General features: G+C 38.6%; 1 protein-coding gene across 1 annotated transcript in view; it reads right to left on the bottom strand.

The window, feature by feature from the left end:
• The window catches only part of LOC117421393 (dynactin subunit 1-like), a 102,821-nt gene extending 90,453 nt beyond the window's left edge, over positions 1-12,368 (bottom strand). The window contains exon 1 of the mRNA XM_034035757.3: positions 12,233-12,368. The gene's annotated coding sequence lies outside the window, so the exon portion shown is untranslated. The remainder of the gene's footprint in view (positions 1-12,232) is intronic.

Below are 12,368 nucleotides of genomic sequence, written 5' to 3'. Positions count from 1 at the left end.
GTTCAGATCAACGTTTAGGTGATCTTATGAAACAAGACCGTCAATCAAATGTCAAACACGCGTGGTTCTGTACGATCGGCTTGCTTTATTATTTTAGGCAAAATAGCAGCACATTATTACTGTATGTCAGTACCATAAAAAAGTCACCATGAACACACAGCTTCATTTAAGTTGGCTGAGCTATTCCCCCATATATACTAAATAATACAGGTGTCCGTAGCACAAATAAAAAAGTAGGTCACCATGATCAATATTCACATCACATGGAATAGCTTGTCTTTGTGATGAAGTTCAAATTTGAAGTATTGCCTTATAGCCCAGCCACAACTCAAGCATGTTGCAATGATATATTTCCTGAAACCTTCAATCATACCAGTTTTTCAATGCTCAGTTTAAAGGGTCATTTCAGGCCCACACTTGATTGTCTTTTTAATGCTACTTTTTTCAACACATTAGCATTCCTGGGTTGGTTATTCTGGAATAAAAAATAAAAAAAAACAGCACAGAACGATTAATTCGTGGAGGTCAGCACCTATAGCATTAATTCTGCTGCGCAGGCCAAAAGTTAACATTGAATTTCTGCTGAGCTCCTGCTGTACTGTATGCTGCAAAGTTTGACCTTAAACTTGAGGGGACAGGAATGAGATGCATGCCAGCCAGTGGGGATGAGATTTCAGGAACACTGAAAATAATTCAAACTACGACAGACAGTACAACAACCCCATGACTGCACTGTACAGAAGAAACATCCGAGTCAGCCTCCCAGCTCCCAGTGGCAGGTACGAAATTATCGGAGCAGGAATGAGAAATCTAGCGCTAGGACCACACGGATTCAAACAGAGGCAGAAGCCTGCGCTTTTAAAACCTGCACCATTTCACAGCATCAGCAGCACAGGAGACAAGTGCCACCTCTGCTCCGATTGTCTGATATGTCTGGGTGGATTTAGAGCATGCATTAGTATATTTACAGAATATAAATAATAAAAAAAAGAGATAATCACAAAAAATGTAGCGTCTCCCCTCCAGCCTTGATTCCGAAAACTACTCTGGAATAAAACTCCTGCCAGCAGCAGCAGTGGACTACATCAAGACTCTAAAAATTTGAACCTTTTTTTTTTTTTTTTGCTTGTTTTTCTTTAATATTTAAAAACAAATGCAATACAGTAACCGTGACAACAAGCCGGGCTGCTGCTGTGGATGCTGTATCCAAGGGAACAGTCTGGAAGCTGAGTGAGGTCAGTCAGTTTCAGCCAAACAATCATTTTCAGGCTAATCGAAAGCCCTGCTGAAATTAGACTCCTATGGCCATTTTCATTTCATTAACTGAACGCAAATGTATTTAGGCAGCTCCTTAGGTACACCCTTTTAAAATATCATCATATATAACCAAATGAAAAAAAACTTGTCCTATTCTTTTTTGGGTACAGTAGTGTTTTAAAGTAAGTGGCCCCTTACAGTATAATAAAAACAGGTGTGTTTTTTTTTCTTGAAATGTTTATGCCGATGCAAAGCAACACCTGAATAAGTCTGTGATGACTTATCGTACTGTAAACGTGTATTTCATGTAGTGGAATGCACTAGAAATATAATTGTTTTTCAGGTATTTTAATATTGTGCTATTACTGCAGAAAAAAAAACGAATAAAAAACCCTGTTTAGCAGTAAAACCCAGGTTTGTTTTAATGAGGGAGACAGTACTTATGGTCACTGATCATATACCTTAAAGCAAAAGGAAATTTAAAGTGAATTATTTTTTAAAAGTAGACAATTATCGAAAAGCCTAAATAGGCCTATTCTTGGTCAACTAGTAAAAGGGACTGGCTTTCACTTGTTTAAATTAAATAGATTTTGTATTCTTGTACATAAACCAAACAAGATAGCACCAATAACACCAAGCAGGCACTATTTACTTTCACTGCATCGTACTTGCAGTAAACTACTTCAACAGCAATTCATTTTCATTTTTTTACACCAGTGTTGGCAAGGTATACAAGTTTTTCACTCAAATATTTGATGAACAGTAGCATTTTACAAGGGATGTGGTTATGATGACTGAAAATGCTAATGAAAATGCCTGTGGCACAGACCACAGCATCCCAGTACAGCCTGCATCATCCGGAATTCTGGGACTAATCATCAAATTACTTGATGCGCAAATAGAATTCAGTATTGAGAACTTCAAATTACATAGTTAGAGGCTTTTACTTTAAAAACAAGTCAAATTGATTGTCACACAGATAAAATTGGGCATTTAGTTAGTACTTCGACTCAATATGATTAGAGCTGTGTTTTTTTTTTTTTGTTTGTTTTAAAAAGGGTCAAATTGACTGCCGCAAAAATAGAATTTCATTTTGTCACATGTAATCATACTTGTTATTAAGAGTCAGAAACAATGGGATAATGGAAAATCAAAGCTGGCACATAAATACAAGGGCATTTCAAAGAGGATGCCTTGCCTTTCAATAAAGAATCATGGATGCCAGCAAAGCAATGACACAAAGACTGGTCCTGGCTCCCTAAAGGGCACTCAGTTTCAAACGGAGCTCAGACAGGCCCCCACTCCTGTTTTGCTTGCTGAGGCACACATGCCAGGCTGTACAAAGTCACTTCAGGTTGCACAAGGGAGATGTATTGTTTACAACTCTGACTTTGAGATGCTGGTATTCATTTTTTGCAGTAAGCAGCTGGCTTGCTGCGAGTACATCATTAAAAATACATTTGCACCACTTTACACTTTCCAGTTTATCACGTCTCAAGGACACATTTTGGTTTTCATATTGACTTCTGGCAGGGTTGGCGTCAATTCCTTTTTAAAATAAAATTCCAATTCATTTGAAGAGACCTACACTTCTACCTTTGTACTCCCATTCAATAAATGCTGACTACCTGTACACGGGTGCTGATAACTCAGCAGTGTATTCCCATCGGAGGAGTTCTCTCCTTCTCGTCTACGGCTCCCATTTCATTATGTCTGCACTGATTCACTGACCTGAACTCCATGGAAATTGCTTCTCTTATTATAGTAAAACTATACTCAAGCATTTTATCCTCATCAATAGCAATTTGCCCTTTCACATACTGTAGCGAAATTGTGGTACTTCTTATATCCTACTCTTAAGGTTAAGAGCCTTAAATTAGATTACTTACAGTAAGTAGTTGTTTGGTTGGTTTTGTAAAGAAGTAATGTTTTTATCCTTTCAAAAAACAGAAGTTAATAGACTGGTGTAAAGCACTTTAAAAAATACACCCTAATTTATTTTTTTTGGCTAACGCCTTTAAACTAAATGTTTGTCTATTTCAAGTTACAGACAGAAACACAGCAATCACTTTAGGTTGCTTTCTCAAAATGAGCTATCATAACTGAATTTCTGATGAATATGCCCATTCTTAGACTGTAGTTCTCAGAATACATGAGTTGAGCATATGTTATGGATGTTTAACATTATAAGTACAGTAGGTTTACACTACCAGCATTTTAAAAGGGCTTTGGGGCAATTTGAAAGTGCATTATAGGACACTCGGCACTTCTAAGATCATAGGGCATTTAAAAGTGTAATTAACATTAATGGATCCCAAACTGCAAAGACAAAAAATACAGGGTGGGATATAGACTACAACCTGTATTGTCCACAATCCAGAATTGTTCTAACTTGGATCGATTTTAAATTGATTAGCAGTGTCCAAATAAGAGCCATTAGTCACTGTGCTAATTAAAGGATTTAACGCATTGTAGCAATCACTTGACAGGTTTACAGTACAGACAGTCCAGACAAAGATAAATAGAGTTAATCAGATACATTAACTGTTGCGGTCCTAGATCTACTGCAAGCATAGATTTAACAAAAAGAATGAAAATGGCAGCAATTTTTTCAATAATTATTAGCTATTTATGAAACCAAGGATTCACTGCTAAAAACTACAGTCACTACTATTGGTGAATCTGTAAAAATGAGTACTAAACAAATCAGGAGAAACGTGCAAGACTTTCAGTATGTTTACCAACTCCATTCAACTCAACCAGAGCCGTTGCACGACCCTCTCAGATTTTGCTAAAAAAATCTAGAACCTGGGGGTTTTCGGGCACAATGAATGCAGAAATGCTAATCTTTCTTTTTAATTTCCCCTTCGAGCTGTGACCTGGCAAAGGTCAACCTAAAGTGAAAAACTGACCCTGACCAGAGAAATCATCCTGGGCTCAACTTAGATGCTACCATTATATGTAGCACTTTGTTCAACTGAATAGGGCTTTCGAGAAAGAAAACCAGGAGCACCTAACTCACTTCTGTCAAGTTGCCAGACGGGGGGCAAGTGACGAGTTTTATTCAAACTTCAGCCCAACCCTTTACCCCTGGACTACATATTATTATACAATCCAAAATCATTATGCGGTTCCCATTATGTGCCACTAGCCTGCTTTTTATTTCCACCCTTACACAAGATGCTGTTCTATAACTTGTTAAGCAAAACTGATAAAAAAAAAAAAAAACAGTTATCATGCTTTCCTTTCTCCTCATCTTGATTTTTGATACCACAGATCATGGCATTCTTCATGACTGCCTTCAGAAGTATGCTGGAATCTCTGTAACTGTTTAACACTTTGCAGTCCTATTTCGGACCTGGTCCGACATTACAATTTTCCCTTTCCAGTCCAATGTCGGACCCTGTCCGACATCATCAAAAAGACGCAAAAAATAGGTCTCTAGTGGTTTTTTCTCCGGAAAAAAGCTGAGAAAACCCTTCAATAGCCAAGTGAGATCGATAAGAGCCGAGAGAAGCTGAAAAAAAAGGGGCAGATCTCATAAATACAGATAGCCCCGGGATCACATAGATAACACTGACACAAACAAACAAGATAGCTGCTTCTGCATCCAGCGCTCAAAGAATATCACAGACATTTGCAGAGCATTTGATAGATGTTATAGTAATAAAATAATGACTTGGATCGCATTATTGAGGAGTTTGGTGATAAAAACGAGTGATCAGGAGATGATTTATCGGTATACACTACTATCAAGTGGTATCTTAAGAAAACTGCGAACGAGGGGTGGGGCGGGGCTGGACATGCAGTACTTATTGTCCTGTTGATATGCAGTGCCTTTTAAACCTCTTTTACTGTGAAGAAAATACTTTTAAACAGTGCGTCTAAAATAAACTGCGCATGTGAAAATAAATTGTTTTTTTTTTTTTTAATTTAGTCGTCGCCAATTATTTTTACCCCGGTTTTCACCCCAATTTAGCATGCCCAATTATTATCTGTATCCCCGGCTCACCGCTCGCAACCCCCCGCCGACTCAGGAAACGGAGGCTGAAACACGCGTCCTCCGAAACGTGCTCCTTCCAAGCCGTCATTTTTCGCACTGCAGATCCACAGCAATGCTACCAGACCTATAGTGCCGGAGGACAACACAGATCTGGCGGCTCCGCTGCAGAGCCACAGGCGCCCTATCGGCCACAGGGGTCGCTGATGCGCGGTGAGCCGTGGATTCCCCTGCCGACCTAAGCCCTCCCTACCCGGGCAGCGCTCAGCCAATTGTGCGCCGCCCCCTAGGAACTCTCGGTCACGGTCAGCTGTGACATAGCCTGGATTCGAACCAGCGATCTCCAGGCTATAGAGCACATCCTGCGAGGAGCGCCTTTACTGGATGCGCCACTCGGGAGCCCATGTGAAAATAAATTGGATCTGACGCGCCTGAGACGTGCTGAATAAATGGACCGCAAAGGGTTAAGAGCTGGAATTTCAGCTCTTAAAGTGTTACATATTTCAAGTTATCTATAACATTTGATAAGTAACTTGAACTGCAACTGTTTAATAGCTGAAAACAAGTAAAAATGTCTAATTAAGCAAATTATTTTGGTATTTTGGCTTTTGGTAAATTTTTACTAACGTTTAAACGCTTTGCAATGTCAGAGTTTAAACGTTTAAACCACAATTACTGGGGCTCCCGAGTGGCGCATCCAGTAAAGGCGCTCCTCGCAGGATGTGCCCTATAGCCTGGAGATCGCTGGTTCGAATCCAGGCTATGTCACAGCTGACCGTGACCGAGAGTTCCTAGGGGGCGGCGCACAATTGGCTGAGCACTGCCCGGATAGGGAGGGCTTAGGTCGGCAGGGGAATCCACGGCTCACTGCGCATCAGCGACCCCTGTGGCCGATAGGGCGCCTGTGGCTCTGCAGCGGAGCCGCCAGATCTGTGTTGTCCTCCGGCACTATAGGTCTGGTGGCATTGCTGTGGATCTGCAGTGCGAAAAATGACGGCTTGGAAGGAGCACGTTTCGGAGGACGCGTGTTCCAGCCTCCGTTTCCCGAGTCGGCGGGGGGGTTGCGAGCGGTGAGCCGGGGATACAGATAATAAATTGGGCATGCTAAATTGGGGTGAAAACCGGGGTAAAAATAATTGGCGACGACTAAATTCAAAAAATAAAAATAAATAAATAAATAAATAAACCACGATTACATACACACACACTCTTTATATTACATTTTTATACCGACAGCCCTGGTTAGTATTTTCTAAGCAAATAAACCCTAAATAAGAAAATAACGTTTTAACATCCCAAAGACTTAACTACAAAGTAAAAAAAAATAAAAAAATAAAATAAAATAAACACATACACAAAATACATATATTGAAATGTTTATATGTATGGTTGTAATTAAAGTTGCTAGTGGAGATATAACTATATACATATTGAACACATTTTCGGATAGTATAATGTTTTCAGAATAATGTGTTTCTTAAAGGTTAATTTTAACAAAAAAACAGGAACCTATTCTGATTTTATTTTATTTTTTGTTTTGTTTATAAAGCAAATGGTTTAAATATTTTTTTTAAAAAGAGACGCACATCACCCACTGTACAGCGGTAATGCAAAATGGCTACAGGAGCAAAAGCGAGTTGTGCTTACAATTGAAAGAAGCTGGAAATACTTTCACTTCTGGAAAAGGTAATTACCAGGGATAATATTTTGGAATTGTAAAGAGCACTGTGACTGATATTAAAAAGTCTGCCTCAGAGATTTAAAAGTTTGCAGTCTTTGATAGCAGCGGTGTGATTTTTTAGATTTTTTTTTTTTTAGATTTTTTGCTTTAGTGCAGTCGTTCCAACAAATGAAAACTGTACTAAACAAACGACCGTTCGGTCACCTATGGGAAGATTGGGGAATGGGGTCCACAAGTCTGTGGTAATTGCAACTGTTTCTCCCTTTGAAGGTATTAAAAGCTGCACCATGATTTTCTTAAGTTATTGTTTTATGGGTAGGCATAGTATTGAAATAATCTTACATCGATTTCAGAACTGCTGCATTCACGATTCACACGCACCGTCCTCATAGCATCTATAGCAAATGTTGTTATGGATGTCTGCTTTTTATTGCCATCAGTAGCTCAATCCACAATTATTATTACTATTATTTATATCTTAGCAGACACCCTTATCCAGGATGACTTACAATTGTTACAAGATATCACATTATTTTTACATACAATTACCCATTTATACAGTTGGGTTTTTACTAGAGCAATCTAGGTAAAGTACCTTGCTCAAGAGTCCAGAGCCCTAACCACTACTCCACACTGCTGCCCAATAATTCTGAATGTTCATTTCAAATTGTGAAGTATTGAACTTGTGTTTTTGTGGTACGGCAGTTTTGTTTGGCATAATTATTTACATACCATGTTTTTCTCATCCGGTTCCTCAAAATACTTCCAAACGTGGCTTCCTTTGTTTAGAGATACCATTTTAAATATAGAACAAGCTCAGAAAAAAACCGCTTGGCTTCCTTTGTTTAGAGATACCATTTTAAATATAGAACAAACTCAGAAAAAACACCTGTCATTAACGTTATTACCCTGCCGTGGAATTGATACCATACCACGCCTACTACAGGCATAAACACACACACAGTGCACCAATGAAGCGCCAGATCGACCGAGAATAAAACCCGCCCCAGTGTCAATCTTTCTGTTGCACCAATTAGAAAAGCTACTTGGAGGCAATTGCCAAACCCCTTCCTTTTTATAATATCCGCCCTTACTGATTCGCGACGGACTACTGAAGATAAATTACTCAAATTAATGCATAAAAAATATGCGTTTGGTAACATCTGTCACATGACGAGTTATACGTCTAGCATATTATGAAATGTTTAATCACTTCTTTAGAGTTTATATGTTTAAAGAACCCATTCTCAATGTAGGAGGCGTGTTGCTAGGGAGGTGACGTTACTGCCCTATGACTTTTGCTACATTGCTGCCTGCTACAACTGAACAACTCGTCTGCTAAAATAAAAACCACTTCAGCAAGTAGAAATTTTATTTGCTTTGCGTTATTGTGCAATGTGTGTGTATTTGGTATAACAGTAAGATATGAATGCTTTGTTTTTAATTGTTTTGTATATTTTTGTTTGTGATGTGTATCGAAATAAAATTTACAGTAATCCTAAGGGAATTTTTTTATAATATATATATATATATATATATATATATATATATATATATATATATATATATTGCAGATAAGGGTTAAACTCTGGTTATTCTTTAGTAATGTGCGGCCCGCTATACACATTAGGTTACACTAGTTTTCTGGATATGCAGCCCGTGATAAAAGTTTGGTTGTGCACCTTGGCAGTTTTAGTTCTGAGGTTGGGCTGGTAACATCTGGTGTCCCACAAGGCTCAATTCTGGGCCCTCTACTATTTAATATTCACATGTTTCCTCTTGGTCACATACTAAGATTACATGGCCTGAATTATCATTTTTATGCAAATGACACCCACATTTATGTGCATACTATGTTGATGTTGCTGCCTCTGTTTGCATTTCTGATATTAAGAATTGGATGTCAGAAAACTTTCTGCATCTTAACTGTGACAAGACGGAGGTTATGTTGCTTGGCACTGCCCACCAGTTACGTAAAACCAATGCTGTAAACTTGTCAGTTGATGGTACTATGCTTGAGTTTAGATCCAAAATGAGAAATTTGGGAGTTATTTTTTATCCTTGATTAACTTTTGAACCTCATGTGCAGAATACTGTTAAGGCATAATTTTTCCACCTTAGAAACATCGCTAGGGTGCGACCTATGCTTTCTGCTTCTGTAGCTTAAAAGCTGGTTCATGCATTTGTTTTTTTCGAGGATTGATTATTGTAACGCTCTGCTTGCAGGCATCTCCAAATTACAACATGTTCAGAACTCAGCAGCTCGTATCCTGACAAGGTCACGTCAAGGGATCATATCACTCCTGTTCTAGAGTCCCTGCACTGGTTGCCTGTCAGGCTTCGTGTTGATTTTAAAATTTTACTTCTTACTTTTAAGGCTTTACATGGTTTGGCTCCACAGTATTTATCTGATCTCTTAACAGTCTACACCCCTTCACGCAACCTTCACTCAACAGATCTTGGATTGTTATGTGTTCCCTCTGTTCACCTACGTTCTGTGGGTGACAGGGCTTTCTGTTGTTATGCCCCAAAACTTTGGAACACCATTCCTAAAGAGATCAGGGATTCTGCCACTCTTAATGCTTTTAAATCTAGCTTAAAGACCTACTTTTATAGAAAGGCATTTTTATGACTTTTTATTTTCTGTTTTGTTCGTTTGTTTGTAAAGCGCTTTGAGATGTTTTTAAAGGCGCTATATAAAACAACATTTATTATTATTATTATTATTATTATAATTATTATTATTATTATTATTATTAAATAAATCTAGGTGAATCGTGTTTAAAAATGCAATCGTTTTAAAAAGAGAAGGCTAGGAAAAGGAAATGATTTTATATTATATAGGGGATAAGTCGCTACCGCAATTCTTTGGATTCACATAATGCACCAGTTCGACAGGGATGTTAGAAAGGACGGAGTTGACTATCTTGTCTACATATTAGACCTTCGGGGAAAAGTCGCAACCAGAACTCTTGATTCCCACGATGCACCGCTTCGTCAGGGACGGAAGACAGGCGAAGTTGACTATCTTTTTGTATATAGATTAGAAGATTTTTGCAGTGGCTGCGTTCACAATACTTTTTTGACGGCTAGATTGCAGACGCGAGTCTGCGTGTAACGTCACGGTCTGTGCAGACGCAGCGTGGACAGCTTTGGTAGATGAACAACAGTTCTGAGCAGAACTAAAATGGAGGTGGTGTTGAGAGAAATTCTAATCGCAGAAGAAGTGGATGCAGTCGAAGTTCCCCTTGTGCTCCACCAGCTTCATAATTTACAGCATGATCAGAAAATGTACAGTAGAAACAGTCCCTGCTATAAAGAGATAATATAATTGTAAGTTTTGTGATTTGAGACAAATTAATGAGTATTATAACGGGCAGGATTCCCCCCGCCCTCTCACAAAGAGGTTGTTAGACAGTACTGTATTTTGATCTGGGACAAAAACTGTTAAAATACTTGCACATATGGTCACGTACCTCACTTCAACTACCTGTTATTAAAGCTGATTTATTCTCCTTAATTCAAAGTAGGTTATTCCCTGTCTCTGATAGCCTTTCATCAATAACCAATTACAATTTAACATTATTTTACTTTTTTTACATGTTTAAACCTTTAGAATAAATATCTGAATATTTGAAAAGTATAATAACTGTGTGGAAAAAGAGTCCAATCATTTTAATTTGTATTACAAATCATTCATAAGATAATTAATGACTCGAAGGCAATTCACACCTCCTGACTAGGTGGCAGTAGGCTGTGTGGTCCAGTGGTTAAAGAAAAGGGCTTGTAACCAGTAGGTCCCCGGCTCAAATCCCACATCAGCCACTGACTCATTGTGTGACCCTGAGCAAGTCACTTAACCTTCTTGTGCTCCGTCTTTCAGGTGAGATGTAGTTGTAAGTGATTCTGCAGCTGATGCATAGTTCACACACCCTAGTCTCTGTAAATTGCCTTGGATAAAGGTGTCTGCTAAATAAATGAAGTGAGGATTGTATCTGGTTGCCTACATACTTCTTTGTCATCCAACGCTCGTCTATTGTTTTGAGCCGCGGCAGCTCCAGCGCAGTACCTGTCAAGAGATGCGCGATCTGCGCTCGGGAGATGCGTGACCTGGTCACGTCTTTTCCGGATGAGTTCACGCAGATGGCGAACTTGGACAGGTTTTGCATAAAAACTGCGCAGAATCTGCGCAGCATTAGGAAAATATGCGTACGTGAACGCAGCCCGTAACTTGCGAAGCTGCGCTGTGCTGTGCAGAAATGCTAGGTGTGCTCATGCGGAAATAAGGGAAGTCATTGCACCACAACACTGACAGATCAATACCACAATTAGCAACAACAAAAAAACTGCATCGATAACGTTCAGTGGTTTCTAAAATAGAAACCGGATGAGCAGAACAAACAGACCCCACCTCCAAAACATACTTATTGTATAGGACTACTGTTTTGTATTTCACTAAAACAGTGTGTTTAATTACAATCAGACATCTTTGTTTAATATCATAAATCACTGGGTGAGAGAAACAACTCTGTCATCAAAAATACAGTTGAGATAACATAAGCATTTGACGTTATAATTGAAACATAAAAACAGCCATCAGCTGTTTCTTCATTTCTTATACACAATCACAATATTGATATTAATATTTCTTTTAGTAGAACTGCATACTCATCATGTTGAGCCTAAACAGAAAATGCAATTTGTGTGCACACCGCTTGACAAAACAAGTTCATTTCAACCGATATTGGTCCCGCACAAACTTAAAATCTGATGGCAGACTTGTTTGAACAAAACTTAATTTATTGGTTTCTGATAATGCTTTATTATTATTATTATTATTATTATTATTATTATTATTATTATTATTATTATTATTTTCAGTGTCAGTCTGTATCCATTCTAACATAAGTAAAATAACAAAAAGTATTTCTACACAACAGATTTAAGGGTGGTGAACACATTCGAACTAGTTCTGGTGAACCTAGTAGAATGCCAAGTCCTCTCTATAACGTAACAGACCTTCAATCACAGTTGTATTTTTCTTTTTGGTGCAAGTCCATCAATTTATATTCAGGGTACCCACCCTGTCCACTCATCCTCCACATACTCATACATTATTCATAGCAACTGAACCAAGTAGTCAGGCCTGCTGCCGGCGACTCCCATACAAATGACAGTGTGTCAATGAGCATGTTCCTTTTATTTGCTTATTTTCAGATAGAAAATCCACAGCTTGCTGCTAGCTGTCTCCCTCTGTTCCATTTCTTTTTTGTAGTTTAATAGCAAACACTTACCTGAAATTAAAATTTTGCTAAGCTCCTCTCCCACACCTCTCCAAACAGCAACACCGACTTCCTGTGCCAACGGGGGTTGGTCTCTCCTCCCTGCTGCCTTAGAAGTCAGCACAACTTTTTTGGCTTTTGTTAGTTC

This window comes from Acipenser ruthenus, chromosome 1, assembly GCF_902713425.1.
Source record: "Acipenser ruthenus chromosome 1, fAciRut3.2 maternal haplotype, whole genome shotgun sequence".
Taxonomy (NCBI): Eukaryota; Metazoa; Chordata; class Actinopteri; order Acipenseriformes; family Acipenseridae; genus Acipenser; species Acipenser ruthenus.
Note: the sequence above shows the minus strand (reverse complement) of the source record. Positions and strands in the feature narration are given on the sequence as shown.